General features: G+C 43.7%; 1 long non-coding RNA gene across 1 annotated transcript in view; it reads right to left on the bottom strand.

Annotated features, from left to right (window-relative positions):
* LOC131916037 (uncharacterized) overlaps nt 1-3,014 on the bottom strand; it is a 71,624-nt gene extending 68,610 nt beyond the window's left edge. Inside the window, exon 1 of the long non-coding RNA XR_009380495.1 lies at nt 2,839-3,014. This is a non-coding gene — a long non-coding RNA (uncharacterized LOC131916037). The remainder of the gene's footprint in view (nt 1-2,838) is intronic.
* Between the last annotated feature and the right edge of the window lie 10,818 nt (nt 3,015-13,832).

The raw sequence follows: 13,832 nt of genomic DNA, 5'->3' as shown, positions 1-13,832 counted from the left end.
AGTGTCCCTTTAGAATATATTCCTTCCTCCAGTCAGACTGGTTACAACATTCTGACCATGTTTCTCAGCAGACTTCTGTCCCAGAAGTATATCTTAATGGGTCTCAGGAGAGCAGGTAGTCAGTTCAGCTTACCAGTAATTGCTCAAGAGTAGTCAGGTGACCCAGCCCTGGCCATTGAGACTGAAAAAGGGTTGTTTTTTTTTCTGGGTAACTTCTTGGTTTTATAATTGATAAATGATAAATAAATAAGAAGGTGCGTATGTGCCTTTTGGTCATCACAGCCATCTTGTTCACTTAAGCCTTGGTGTGATCATAAAGGAAACCCTGCTGACAGTGTTAGTAAAACCACTAAAGGAGCTGACTGCCTCAGGAAACAGAACAGGGAAAGCCAGCGACCCAGGCACCAGGACAAATTTACCCAAGACACAAATCAGAATTTATTGGAATAAACTGGAAAGAAGCAGCCAGCAAGTTCTGCAAGATGTGCTGGCACCACTAAGGGGTTGGAAGTTCTCTGATGGTTGTTAGGTGGGAAGTTATTAGCTCTTACATCACAGATCTCATGTGTGGGCCTGGGTCTGAGGGACAGGCAGATCTCCCATTAACTTGTTGAGTAATAAATTTTACAGCTTATGTCATTTTTCTTGAGCACAGCCATGGTGTTAGGCACCGTGGGTCATTAGGTGTCGGCTCCAGATGTCTGTGTAAGACACCATAGGTCCCTAGGGGTCAGGATCCAAATGGTCCTGACCTGATTGTTAAAGCTTTCATTTTAGGCTTTTGGTATCTACACTGGTATCTCTGATTATCTCATTAAGTTGTCAAATTCATTGACACTGACAATGTTCACGTCCCACATTGCTCATAAAGCCTCACCATTCGCCAAGTCTTTGTAAGCATTCTGCCCACGATGGGCAAAAGCTGAGTGTATGAGACTAACAGGGACAGTCATTGCCATGGCTAAAATCCTCACTGCCCACAGTAGTACAGAAAGCAAAATTTCAGTTAAGGTTACTGGGCTCAGATCCTAATCACTCTCCTTAACCCCCTGGAGGTGTCCCTTTAAGATCATAATGCAAGCATGCCTCTAAAAATGCCTTGAAGAGTAAAAAGGAGCAAACTTGACCCCTCTGCTGATGACAGAGAAGGCGTGCAGCTAAGAGTCAGCAGACCTGGCTCCAAATCCCAAATCGGGTACTGCTCTTTTTTCTCTTCGCTTGCTAACGAAAAGCAGTTTATGGGAGGTAAGAATTTATAGGCTTACACTTCTGGGTCACAGTCCATCACTGAAGAAAGTCTGAGCAGGAACTTGAAGCAAAAACCGGAGAGGAACACTGCTTGCCTACTCACTCACAGACCCATGCTCAGCTTTCTTGTACAGCCCAGGACCACCTGCCTAGGGAATGGTGCTGCCTATAGTGGGCTGGGCCCTCCTACATTAATCATCAATCAAGACAAGTCCCAAAAAATATGCCCATGGAGTACTCTGATATGGGCAAATACTGATATCGGGACATCCTTCTCAGATGACTCTAGGCTGTGCCAAGTTAACAGTTGAAGCCAACTCAGATGGGTGCTAATGTCCCCTGTAACCCTGGTCAGCCTTTCCCTTGAGGATCTCACATTACCTGTAAACTAAGGTGTCAGGTTGATTGAAATCCAAGGTTGTTCTTGGAATTGATATTCAATGAATCAAAATGATAAGATCATTTTGCTCACACACACCAAAAACAATTTGTTGTTGCTATTGGAGGCCACAAGAAATTTAATGAAAAGCCAGTGTAAACCTCCAGAATGCTGTGTGTTGTGTCTAGGGTTCAATCAAAAGAGCAGTTTTCACTCATAGGAGCCCCTCCCATCTCAGCATCGTGCAGCCTGACCTGCACTCCATCTTCTCATTGAGCCTCACTGGGCAACTTCCCAGCAATCTCAAGGAAAGGAATATTGTCTGTGAGCCCCTGATTTTCCCTGGTGAAGAACCACTTATGTGAAATTAAGAACAATGAATGTAAAGATTCTCCACATAATATGATATTGTCTTAATGCGGAAACCATCTTCAAAAAAGACTACAATTTCTACTCAAATCAACCCAAGAGATTTAGAATATAATATATACTGCAGACATAACACCAGATGGGTAAGAAGCAGGTGCTGGGTTACCCACTTTCCAAGTGGAAAAAAAATACATTTTCTGTGTACGCTGCATGCAGAAAACAGGAAAAGTGCCTATTTGCATGGGAATAAAGAGAAAGTGACTGTCCTTTAAAAAAGCCTTCTACACAGCCCTTCCAAAAGCACTCCACATACTCCTATCTTTTCTGTTACCAAATATCTGAGCAGAAGCACCTTAAAGGGAGGAAAAGTTTATTTTGACTTAACATTCCAGGGAATATAGTCCATCATGGCAGGGAAGACATGGCCAGCCATAGATACTGTTAGTAGCACAGCTGCTGGCCAGAGCACCTGCATATGGCCTCTTCTGCACAAAGATGACTTCCCTAGACCACAGCTCGGGGCTCGAAGCACTGATGCCCCAATGATGAAGGTGGCAACTGCATGGTAATTGTACCCTGTCTCAGAAGTCACCACACAGCATCACTTCCATCAGATGCTCAGTCAGAGAGGTCGTGTGCAGATTCAAGAGCAAGGATGTAGCCTCTTGGGAATGGGAACTGCATAAGTGAAATCATGGCCCTATTTTAAAACTCTTGGGAGGTAACAGCTTGTGATGGCTAATCTTGATTGCCAACTTGATATTATTTATAATCACCATGGAAACAAACCTCTGGGCATGTCTGTGAAGGATTATCTAGATATTTAAGCTAAGAAGACCCACCTTGATTGTGAGTGGTGCCATGCCATGGCCTGAGATCCTGGACTGCATAAAAAGTAGAAAGGGAGCTGAGGACCCCATGCATTGCTCTCTGCTTCGTGGACGCAGATGCAACATGACTAGACACTGCCTGAGTCTGCCACCATGACTTCCTCACCATTATGAACTGTATGTAGCCTGGAACTGTGAGCAAAAACAAACCATACTTTCTTGAAATTTCTTGTCAGATATTTTTTTCACAGCAGCAGAAGAGAAACTATTATACAATGAGAGGAGTAGGAAGAATTAGCAGAAGAGGGCAGGCAACGTTGTAACCATGGAGAAGGGAACTCAATGATGACCCAGTCTGGGAGACAAAATAGTAGCACCCTGAAAACAATGAGAAGAAGAAAATAGCCTGTGGCTGGAGGACAGACAAACAGTGAGGGACTCAGTGACGGGTGGCAGCTTTAAGGGAGCTTGCACCTGGTCTAACTGGCTGTCATGGGAATTGAACTGTATCCAAGAGTCAGATTTAGTTTGTGTGTGACCCTGAATAGCTCTCTAACCTGAGTGTCGTCTGCTTTATCCATCCATATCCCACCTTATAAATCGGTCCTGAGCCTCCAGATGCCATCTGCATAAGATGGCTCAGTGAGTGGCACCTGTGGCTGTTCTTGTGGCTGTTTTGTTACTATTAACATAGTTTTATCGTCCTATAGGGCAAGACATCAGTATCAGTGACTTTTCTTGTCCCCATGACCCGGAACCAGACAAAAAGCAACTTCAATGAGGAATTGTCTGTGCAGAGGAGTGCAGTCCATCATGGCAGGGAGGGTGTGATGGCTGGAGTGTAGGGCCAGCTGCGCACATCTGAGACAATCAGGGAGCAGGGACCTGGGAGTGCTGGCATGCAGTTCACTTTTTCCTTTTTCTCTTTTCATTCAGTCCAGAAGACAATTGCTTTTGACTGTGTACTGTAGAGACAAGCACCACAAACAAGAAGACCTGAACCTCTGTTCAGGGGCTTATAAAGAAATGAGACCAGAATGGGCCTAGCCCTTGTAAATAAGGCAAATTCCTTAAGAGTCATCTCATTCTGATCTCTCTTCCTCCTCCTCGTCTTCTTCCTCTTCTTCTTCTCCTCCTGCTTCTTCTCCCTTTCTCTCATATCCTCCTCATAGATTTTAGCTTTGGCAGCTTTGATTAACTGGAGATATACAGGGTTGCCCTTTCCTTTCCTTTTTAGATAATGTTAAAGTAAGAAACCTTTACTAAACAATCCGAACAGCTAGAGCTTCCAGGCTCACAGCTGATAGGGGAGGGGAGACAACACAGACCTCATAACTGGAGCATATATAATTCCAAAGGGTTTGTAAAGAAGCAAGTTCAAAGTGGGATTTGGAGATGATAGTGTTCAGTCCACTTCCTTGAAAACAGGTGTTCCCAGACAACCAAAATACAAGAAGGAGACCTGTGAGCAAAGTGACTCTCCTGCACTAGAGGTTTGAATGTTAATCTTCAAACCCTACAAGGAAACACCAGAGCAGTGATCAGACAGTAAAAGTCACCTTCCCTTCAACTCAACAGTTTCTTGGTAAAAATTTACCGGGAAGTATGCCAAGAGGTATGTACAAGAAAATCCATCTCAGCGTTGTTTACAAAGCCGTGAAAAGAAGAAAAATTACAACAACGTGTTTGATGGTTGCAAATAGATCAGATCACCACCAAGTATGATGCCCCCTACAAGGCCACCAGGGGCAACCTCCAAAAAGAGTGACTCAGGGATGTCTTGCCACTGTTGCAGCCAAGATATGCTGTTGACTTCATAAAAACAAGGAGAAAACGCAGTTGACTCAGCAGATGAAACAATTGCTCTACAAGCAAATATGAAGGCCTGAGTTCAGATCCCCAGTGCTCACATATAAAGCTGGGCAGGTGCGACACCCTTCCCAGAATGCCAGAGGTGGGGAAGCAGAGACAGGGAATTCCTGGAGCAAGCTGACTATGAGTATTGCTAAACCCAGATATCACAGGCTCATAGTCACCAAGTGGAGAGAGGCTGATGGGGGATGTACCTCAGCAGGAGAGGTACAACGATGTTCAATATATGGTGGGGGTGGGGTGGAACAAGAATAAAGAAGACACTGTAACTTGCTCATTCAGGAAGGAGCTCCTGGGAATGAATGGAGTTCAGTGAGGTCCTGTCTGTGACATCAGCAGTCAGGTCCTCTGTGACACACACCCTGGGCAAATCCTAGTGATGCTCAGAAAGTGAATGCCTCTGGACAGTTGGAATCTAAATGTCCCACTGGAGTCCTCCCTGGAAGAGAAAGTGACAGTCTTTGTGTGGCTCCTCTGTCCAGTATGATGGATGAGAGGGCCATGCAGCAAGGAGCCAACAGAGGTTCCACAGGGGCTGCTGTCAGCTTTTCAATCACATTGTGGCTGGCTGTCAAGCCCATGGTCCTGCAATTTATGGTGTCACTGTAGGAGCAGTTTATACAAGGCAGCTCTTCCAGTCACGAAGGGTTGGGAGCCAAGTTCCTATTGTCCTTGAAGCTTGAGACTATTCCTGCTCTGCCTCATCATGCTTCCTGCATCAAAGCATGAAAACTCACCCAGGTGTTCCTCCCCTTTGGTGCTGTCTCATGGCCACCCACAGCTACTACAGAAGGGGCTCCATGGCCAATCCAAATATTGCCGGGAGCCATTCCCCGGCGGTGGATGGGTCCTGCAAAGAGTATACTGAGCCCATGGGAGAAGGCCATGGTGGTCGGGAGAATCTTGCAGCCTGACTGACTAGCAGCCAGAGTGTTTCTTTATTTATACAGAATTTAGTTAGCAGGGATACATTCATGATGTTCCAAAACATAGATCATATCATTTTTGGTTTTGGACATTTGTTTCACTTCCTTTTGCTCATCTTTTAGTCATCATTAATAAACTATGACAGAAAAGAGTTATCATTTCCAATCATTTTCCCTCAAGTTTTGACATCATTAATAAACAGAGTCATCATTCTTACTCATAAACCCATAACCCAATTTTTGAGAATCTAGAGGCATATGACAGCCTGTGCTCAGGCTAGTTGTTTTGGTTGCTTCAAGGACATTAGACCAAAACAAAATCTTCAATCACCCTGGGCATTTTGCCATGTCCCAAGCAATGTGTTATTAACTCTTAGTGGTCAGAGTGCCCAGGAAAAATCCTCAGGCTAAAGCTGATGCAGTAATTATTCAAATTCTGGCATAATACAATCACTGTTCACATTTATATCTTTATAGAATGTGTCTATATGTCTAATCCTGGCATTCTGTTGTTCCTTGGTCATATGGCATTATAGTGGCTCTACATGAGCTAACTTCTAAGAAAGGGAGGTCCTAACATCTCATACTTTTATCATCTTTCCACTCCACACTTTACTTATCAAAATGTCTCTATGTAGGGCAGAGTTGTATGCCACATAATTGTCTGAGTGTACAGTGAGTGGGAAGAGGCTTGTAATCTAAACTGTGGACAATTCCTCTAGCTCACTGAATCTTATTGACCTTTTTAAATTTACTTTGTTTTGAATATCTTGTTCCTGTGTAAGCAGAGGAACAGATGTTTCAAGAATGTCTCACAGCCTCATAAAGAGACCTCTGGCTTCTTCTTTATGTTCTTTATGTGACACAACCTCCAAAGGCATAAGAAGACCTTCAAGTAGATAAGGATATCTCCCTCAAACTGTGTGTGTGTAGGAGGAATAGTATGTTAGAAGCAGCATTCCTGGGAGAAGGCGTAAATGATTCATAAGGAATTTTCCATCAACCCAACATCTCCAAATAGCACAAGTATTAAAAGTGCCCCAAGTATGTAACAGGTGGAGATGAAAACCAAAGGTGTCATGGCAGCCATCATGTGGCTCAGCTCTGCTGGATCTTTGTCAAGCAGATGTGCTGGCTCTATGACTTCTGCCATTCCATTCAGATATGGCTGTGTCAAAATATCATAGCCAAACTCAGTTTCCCACAGCCCAGGCAGTGATGGAAAGACATTCCCATGTCTAATTTCACTTCAGATATGCTAGGTCTCTTCAAGAGTTCAAGATTGGTTGTGTAGAGCACCTATGATCCATCTCACTTATGATAAGGCAGGCTGCTGCTGGGAATAATGTGCTCAGGGTGTATCAGTCATCAAGCTTTGGAGTCCTCAAGCCATGCAGAGGCCAAGAAACCACACAGAGTTAGAGGAATCCTGAAAGAGTATGGATGAGGTGGTCAGCAGCACTCAGTAGGGTGTAGATGGCCAGGGGAAGGAACAGTATTACATAAAGAGGGACTATAGAAAGGACTGGGGGATAGAGGCCTGCAAGGAGCTTCCTTGGGAAGATACATAGTTCAGGGTGATGTCAGGGAGGTTAATGGGAGAAATGCTAAAAAAGGAATTTTGGAGGCTGAGGAAGAGGGATTACTGTGAATTTGGGACCAGCCAGGGCTACATATCCAGATTTTGTCTACACACACACACACACACACACACACACACACACACACATACACACACACACACACACACACACACACACAGAAAACCACAACTGACACATATTCAGCCAGATGTGACACTGGAATAATTGGGCCATCAACACTGCAGATGTTTGAGCCTTAACAACCATGGATAAAGAATGCCAATAAACACAGCTCCTACCACAAAGGATGTAAGAGATGGGATAGTCTAGAGCCAAACAAGAGTGGCCATAGCCCAAGAACCATGGTTCAGTGTGCTTCAAATGCCATGTTCCAATGGACTAACAGTTTCATGAAGTTTTTGTAGTAACAGAGCAAAGAAAGTCAGAAATGAAAACACTTTCCAAATACAGCCATGGAATCATCAGGTGGGTGGGTCTAGTAAAGCGACAAACTTAGATGACAAACTTAGCTTCGGAGTCTCGGGAAGGTGGATATCTATCAACACATTCCACAAGGTTTTACCTGCTAGTCAGGGGGCTACTAGGTCACAGAGTGAGGCAATGACTGGTTATTAATGAGACCAAAGACAGCCCAAGGTGATTTGACTCTGGGTCAGGAACACACTGTCTCTCTACAGTGAAGTTGGAATCAGTCCATCAGCATTCTAGAATCCTTAACATAGGCATGGCTCCTTTCTTCCTGAGCACTTGATTTCACAATATGTAGTACATAAAGATTCATTTGACCGCATCTATCTTAGAAGAAGAAAAGGCTCTGCAGGAGCTGAGCAAAGACTACAGTGTGTGTCGCTGAGACACCCTCCTCCACCTCCTCTGTTCTAGGCTAACAACATGCTGCCGCAGGCTCCTGCAGCATCACCAGTGTAGTGAGTGGAAGCTCTTCTAAAGTGCTCCAGGGAATCTCTCCATCTCCTTTACACATGGGGAGCTCAGGGCTACAGCTGTCATTCCTCCCCTAAGCAACATGCTCCATACTGGAGCCCCCCACATTTTTCTCACTGTGCTGAGAGCCCTGCACAGACCAGCAAGGGCTTCTCAAGTGTTTCCCACATAACTCTGATTTCCAACCTTGTCAAAAAATAAGTCCAACCCCTTAACCCCCTAGCCATGGAACTAAAGAGACAGCTCAGCAGTTAAAAGCCTGTACTGCTCTTTCAGAGGACCCCAGTTCAGCTCCCAGCACCTACATCAGGCACCTCATTATTGCCTGTAACTTTAGACACTCTTCTGTCTTCCCTAGATACTTCCCTGCACACCCATGGCAAACACAGAGTCTGGATGAGAATAAGGTGCACGTGAGAAATATTTAAAAACAAATCTTTAAAAAGAGCGTGAATTAGACTCTTATCAATCAACTTTTACCCATCCCTGCCCATCTGACCAGTGTTTAGTCATACTCATATCACATTTACTATGACTTCTGCCCCCTTTTACAAAGGAAACCAATCGTTTATCCTTAATTATGCATATTGTAAAAGAAGGGATTTTTGGCAAGTCACAAAATTGGAAACTTCAATTACATCTCTGATACAAATTCACTAGAAAGAGCAAAGAAAAATACACAGCAAAAACAAGCCATTGAGAAAGTCTAGCTTGGTCTCCTTACTCTCTCTGCTTGGAGCCGAGAGCAGCAAGCATTAATGAGGTGAAGTTCAGTACCAAATTGAAAGATGCTTTTAAAAGGATAAAGAAAAAATGCCTTTCCCAACATGAATTCACTGTTACTGAGTCTAAAATCCTGCAAACCAGACTTGCATGTTCTCACAGCCCAACTGAGTGCACTCTGGGATTCCTTCTAGCTCCTTGTCTTTTCATGAAAATAACTCTGAGGTTGCTCACAAAGCTTCGGAGATCAAAAAGATTCACCCTGCCCACACTGGAACCTTCACTTGCCCATGTAGACATCTCTGATTAGCTCTTCTTCAGTATCCCTGAACCCACCCACATCTCCCCAACTCAGTTCACTCTTCCACCTCCAAACACTGAAGTGGAGCCCGTGCTTTCAGGATGGGCTGATGTAACTTCCCTGTCCTAATTAGCTTTAGCTGTCAACTTAACACCGCCTAGAGTTATCTAAGAAGGAAGTCTCATTTGAGGGATTGTCCGGCTCAGACTGGCCTGTGGTCATGTCTATGAGGAACTGTCTTGTTTATTCTCAGATGTAGGAAGGCCCAGTCCAATGTGGGCCCAGAGTAAGTCTGAATATTAGCCCACCTACTCAGCTTCTTCTATTGCTTGACCCTTGTCCTATATTCTCTGTCACAGGGAGACCAGTAGGTTAAAAATTAAGACAAGATCCCAATTGTGTTAAGAGTTGTGCTAAGATAACCACAGACTTGTATAAGAAAAACCCCTACAAACACTTTGTTATCACAAATTATAAATTCCTGGAATGTACTGTCACCCAGCACTTAACCTCAAATTGTAAAATTATTTTTCTTTTATCATCCCTGACCCTTATGCCTTGTGGCTTTTGCTTTGAAAAGGACCTACTCCCTCTGTTCTGGGTCACAGTATCAGAATCCAACCTGCCTGTGGCCGAAGTTCTGGTACTCACAGTGATGGAACAGAGTTGCTTCTGCTCATCTAACATTGGTGACCTCATCCTCAATATTTGTTCGACTCCCAGACCCAACAACATCATTCCCTAAGCAGAAGAAAGCTAGGTAGGTATGGGCCTTGGAATGAACCAGCAAGCAGTTTTGCTCCATGGTTCCTGCTTCAAGTTCTTGCTGGAGTTCCTGCCCTGACTTCTCTCAATGATGGAATATAAACTGTAAGATGAAATAAACTCTTTCATCCCCAAGTTGACATTGGAATATTTTATCAGAGAAACAGAAAAACTAACTAGAAGAAATGGTATACAAACTGAAGAAAAGTCAGCCTCTTCAACAAATGATGCTGCAAAAACTGGATGTCCGAATGTACCAGAATGAAACTAGATCCCTATCTCTCACCTTGTGCACAAATCAACTCTAAAAGAATCAAAGACCTCAAAGTAAAATCTGAAACTGCTAGAGAAAGAAGTGGGGGACACATCACCATACAGACACAGGCAAGAACTGTCTGCTAGACTCCTGTCACTCAAGATATAAGGTGAGCAGTGGACAAATGGAACCTCATGAAACCTAAAGGCTTATTTTTTAGCAAAGAAAAGCATGAATCAAGCGCTAAAGAATGGGGGAAAATCTTTGCTGTAAATATATCTCTATTAGTTACATTTTGGTGCTACGATAAAACACCATGACCCAAAGCAACTTACAGACAAACAGTTTATACTGGTTTATGGTTCCAGAGTGGGGGTGGGGGTGAGGAAACATGGAAGCAAAGGTAGGGAACTGAGAGATACTGTCTTCAGCCATGAACACAGAGCAGAAAGTAAAGCAGAAGTGAGTGAGGGGCTACAAACCCTCAAATCTCCCCCCCCAGTGACACTTCCCCCAGCAAGGCTACACATTCCAAACATTCCATAACCTTCCCAAAAAGCACCACCAACTGAGGGTGTTCAAATACGGGAGTCTGTGGGAGACACTGACCATTCAAATCACCACATTCTCCTCCCTGGCCCCTATAATCTGGCCACATCGTGCAAAATATATCTTCAAAAGTCCCCATATCACAGCCTCAAATCTTTCCTAAGTCCAAAATCTCTTTTAAGACTTAAGGTACTCTCTTAACTGTAAACCCTTATAAAATTCAAAAGCAAATTATATCTTTCTGACATATAATTGTACAGAATATACATGTTCTCACTCTGAAGGGGAGGAATTGAGTCACAGTGGGGAAATACTGAACCAAAACACAGCAATAAAAACACTAAATCCTGTAGCTCCATGTTTGGTGTCTGGAATATTCATTTCAAAAGGCTTTGATAATTCTGCCTCTAGCTCTGCTGCCTGCAACACACTCCTCTCTCAGGCTGGCTCCTCAGCCTGTCTGCATCTCTGCTTGGTAATGTCCATTGTTTGGGCTTCTCCAACATCTTAGGATCTCCACTGTAACCCAAATTCCACTTATCAGCTTCACTCAATGCCTCTCAGGGCCTTCTTCTCACAGCAATTCCCCTGCATCATGCTCCCTGGCCTCAGTGGCTCTCTGAAACCTCTTCATGTTTGCATATTTCATGCCTCAAAGCCAGCACCACCTGGATGGCACTGCCAAATTCAGCTGCCAGCTTGGGATAGACCTTGACCCCCTCACACCACGTTAGCAAAAGCTTTTGTTTGCAGTTGCTTCTTGGGAGCACGAAACTCCTTAGGCATTTTTTCTTTCATAAGTTGGGAGATTAACCAAGCAGGTTCTTGTCCTAGGGGTTCCCTTGCCCTTGTCCCAGTACAGACCAGGAGGCCCATCCTTCCTTGGTGGCACTAATCTCACACTTTTAGCCTCTCCCAACACATGCCTTGACTATAATGTGCTGTTTTTCTCTCTAAATTTAACATTTTACATTTCTTCCTTACTCTTTTTCATTGGAGACCTGCATAAGAGTTATCATTAATAACCATTCCACAGACTCAATGTTGTGCTGTCTTGAAATTTCCTATGCCAAATAAATTAGGCTGTCATTTTTTACATCTGACAGAGGTTTAATATCTATAATGTACAAACAACAAAATCAAAGCTGGGTGGTGGTGGTGCATGCCTTAAATCCCAGCACTCGGGAGGCAGAGCCAGGTGGATCTCTGTGAGTTCAAGGCCAGCCTGGGCTACCAAGTGAGTTTCAGGAAAGGTGCAAAGCTACACAGAGAAACCCTGTCTCAAAAAAAAAAATCAAACAACTCAGTCAGTGTAGTCGAAAGATTTCCTGTGTCCTACCTGGCTCACAGAAGGGACAAATCTCTCTCACCCCCAGACCTGCAGCTGCTTATAAAATAATCACTCAGAGGCTTAATATTAATTACAAACTGTATGACCAATGGCTAAGAATTCTTGCTAGCTAGATTTCATCTTAAATTAACCCATTTCTATTAATCTATGTATTGCCACCTGGCTGTGGCGTTACTGGTCTGCTGGCATGTTGCTCCTTCGGCAGCAGGCTGGCATCTCTTCTCCTGTGCCTTTTTTCTTCCTGTTTCTCTCTTGAATTTCCTGCCTGGATATAACCTGACTCACCATAGGCCAGAGCAGCTTCTTTACTAATCAATCGTAGCAACACATTCTCACAGCATACAAAAAGACCTCCCAGAGCAAATCAGTAAAAGGGCTAATAAAATGAACAGTTCTCAAGAGATGAAATATAAATAGCTAGTAAATATGAAAAAAAGTTTGACCTCACTCACCAGTATAGAAATACAAATCAAAACTACATTGAGATTCTATCTCACACCACTTAAAATGACAGTCATTTTTTTAAAAGGAAATAATAAATGTTGGTGAGGATACAGAGAAGAGGGGGTAAACTAGTCTATCCACTATATCAGTACGCAGGCTAATAAAAAATAAAATCCAGTCTGCCATATGGCCCAGCTATGCCACTCCTCGGCACTTTCTCAAAAGACCCTGGTCAATATGTCACAGGTCACTGCACATCAGTGTTTACTGCAGCATGATTCATAACAGTGTTGCGGAACCAGCTTAGGTGTCCATCCACAGAGGGTAGATAACACAAATGTGGCATGTAGATTAATTTTTTTCAGCTATAAAAATGCAAGTTATGTCATTTGTAGGAAAATAACTACAAAGGAGATAATCATATTGAGTTAAGCCAGTCTCGTATGTGGTTCCTAGATTTTTACATGGACACATAAAGGTGTGTGTGTGTGTGTGTGAGAGAGAGAGAGAGACACAGAGACAGAGACAGAGACAGAGACAGAGACAGAGAGACAGAAAGAGAGAGAGAGAGAGAGAAACAAAACTGCAGAGGGGAAGAGTAGGGTGAAGAGAACACAGAGAGTAAACAGCAAAGTGGGAGGATACACTCTACATGCAACATACAATTGTATGAAAACCTAGAAATAATTATTTAATAAACATATTTCCAAGTGCAAACAAGTAGCGAGTGGTAAGAACTTCAGGCTACACCCCTGCAGAAATGGGGGCATCAGAATCTCTACAACCTGATGACTGCTCTACAACAGAAAACCAACTTGGCAATCAGAGGAATCCAAACTTATAGACAAACAGATACTGTCCTCTGATGGCTGGCAGTATTCACACAAGTTAATTTTCTTTGAAGAGCTTCCACATCCTTGTCTCTAAGGTCTGGATGGCACCAGCTTCCCCAAAGGCCCATTGGCGAGAAGAATGGGGAACCTCAAGTGAAGACAGCCTATGGATGCTCAGAGCATGCCCCTCTTGGTCCTTGCTGGAGAAGTGCTTTGACGGACTGAGTGAGGCATCTCTTCTGAAAAGCTAGAAATGGAAAGCCTCGGGAAACATAGCAGCCCTGTGGAGTGGGGTGTGCAAGAATGCCATGACATCAGGTGTCAAGCTGGATCGTGAGCTCTAAAGATGACCAACCAGGTCCTGCCATTGCTGAGATGGTGTGTATGCCTGTTCATCTCCCATTTGGATCATCTACTTCTGTTTAAATTCTTTACTGAAG

The sequence above is a fragment of the Peromyscus eremicus genome, chromosome 8a (assembly GCF_949786415.1).
Source record: "Peromyscus eremicus chromosome 8a, PerEre_H2_v1, whole genome shotgun sequence".
NCBI lineage: Eukaryota > Metazoa > Chordata > Mammalia > Rodentia > Cricetidae > Peromyscus > Peromyscus eremicus.
Note: the sequence above shows the minus strand (reverse complement) of the source record. Positions and strands in the feature narration are given on the sequence as shown.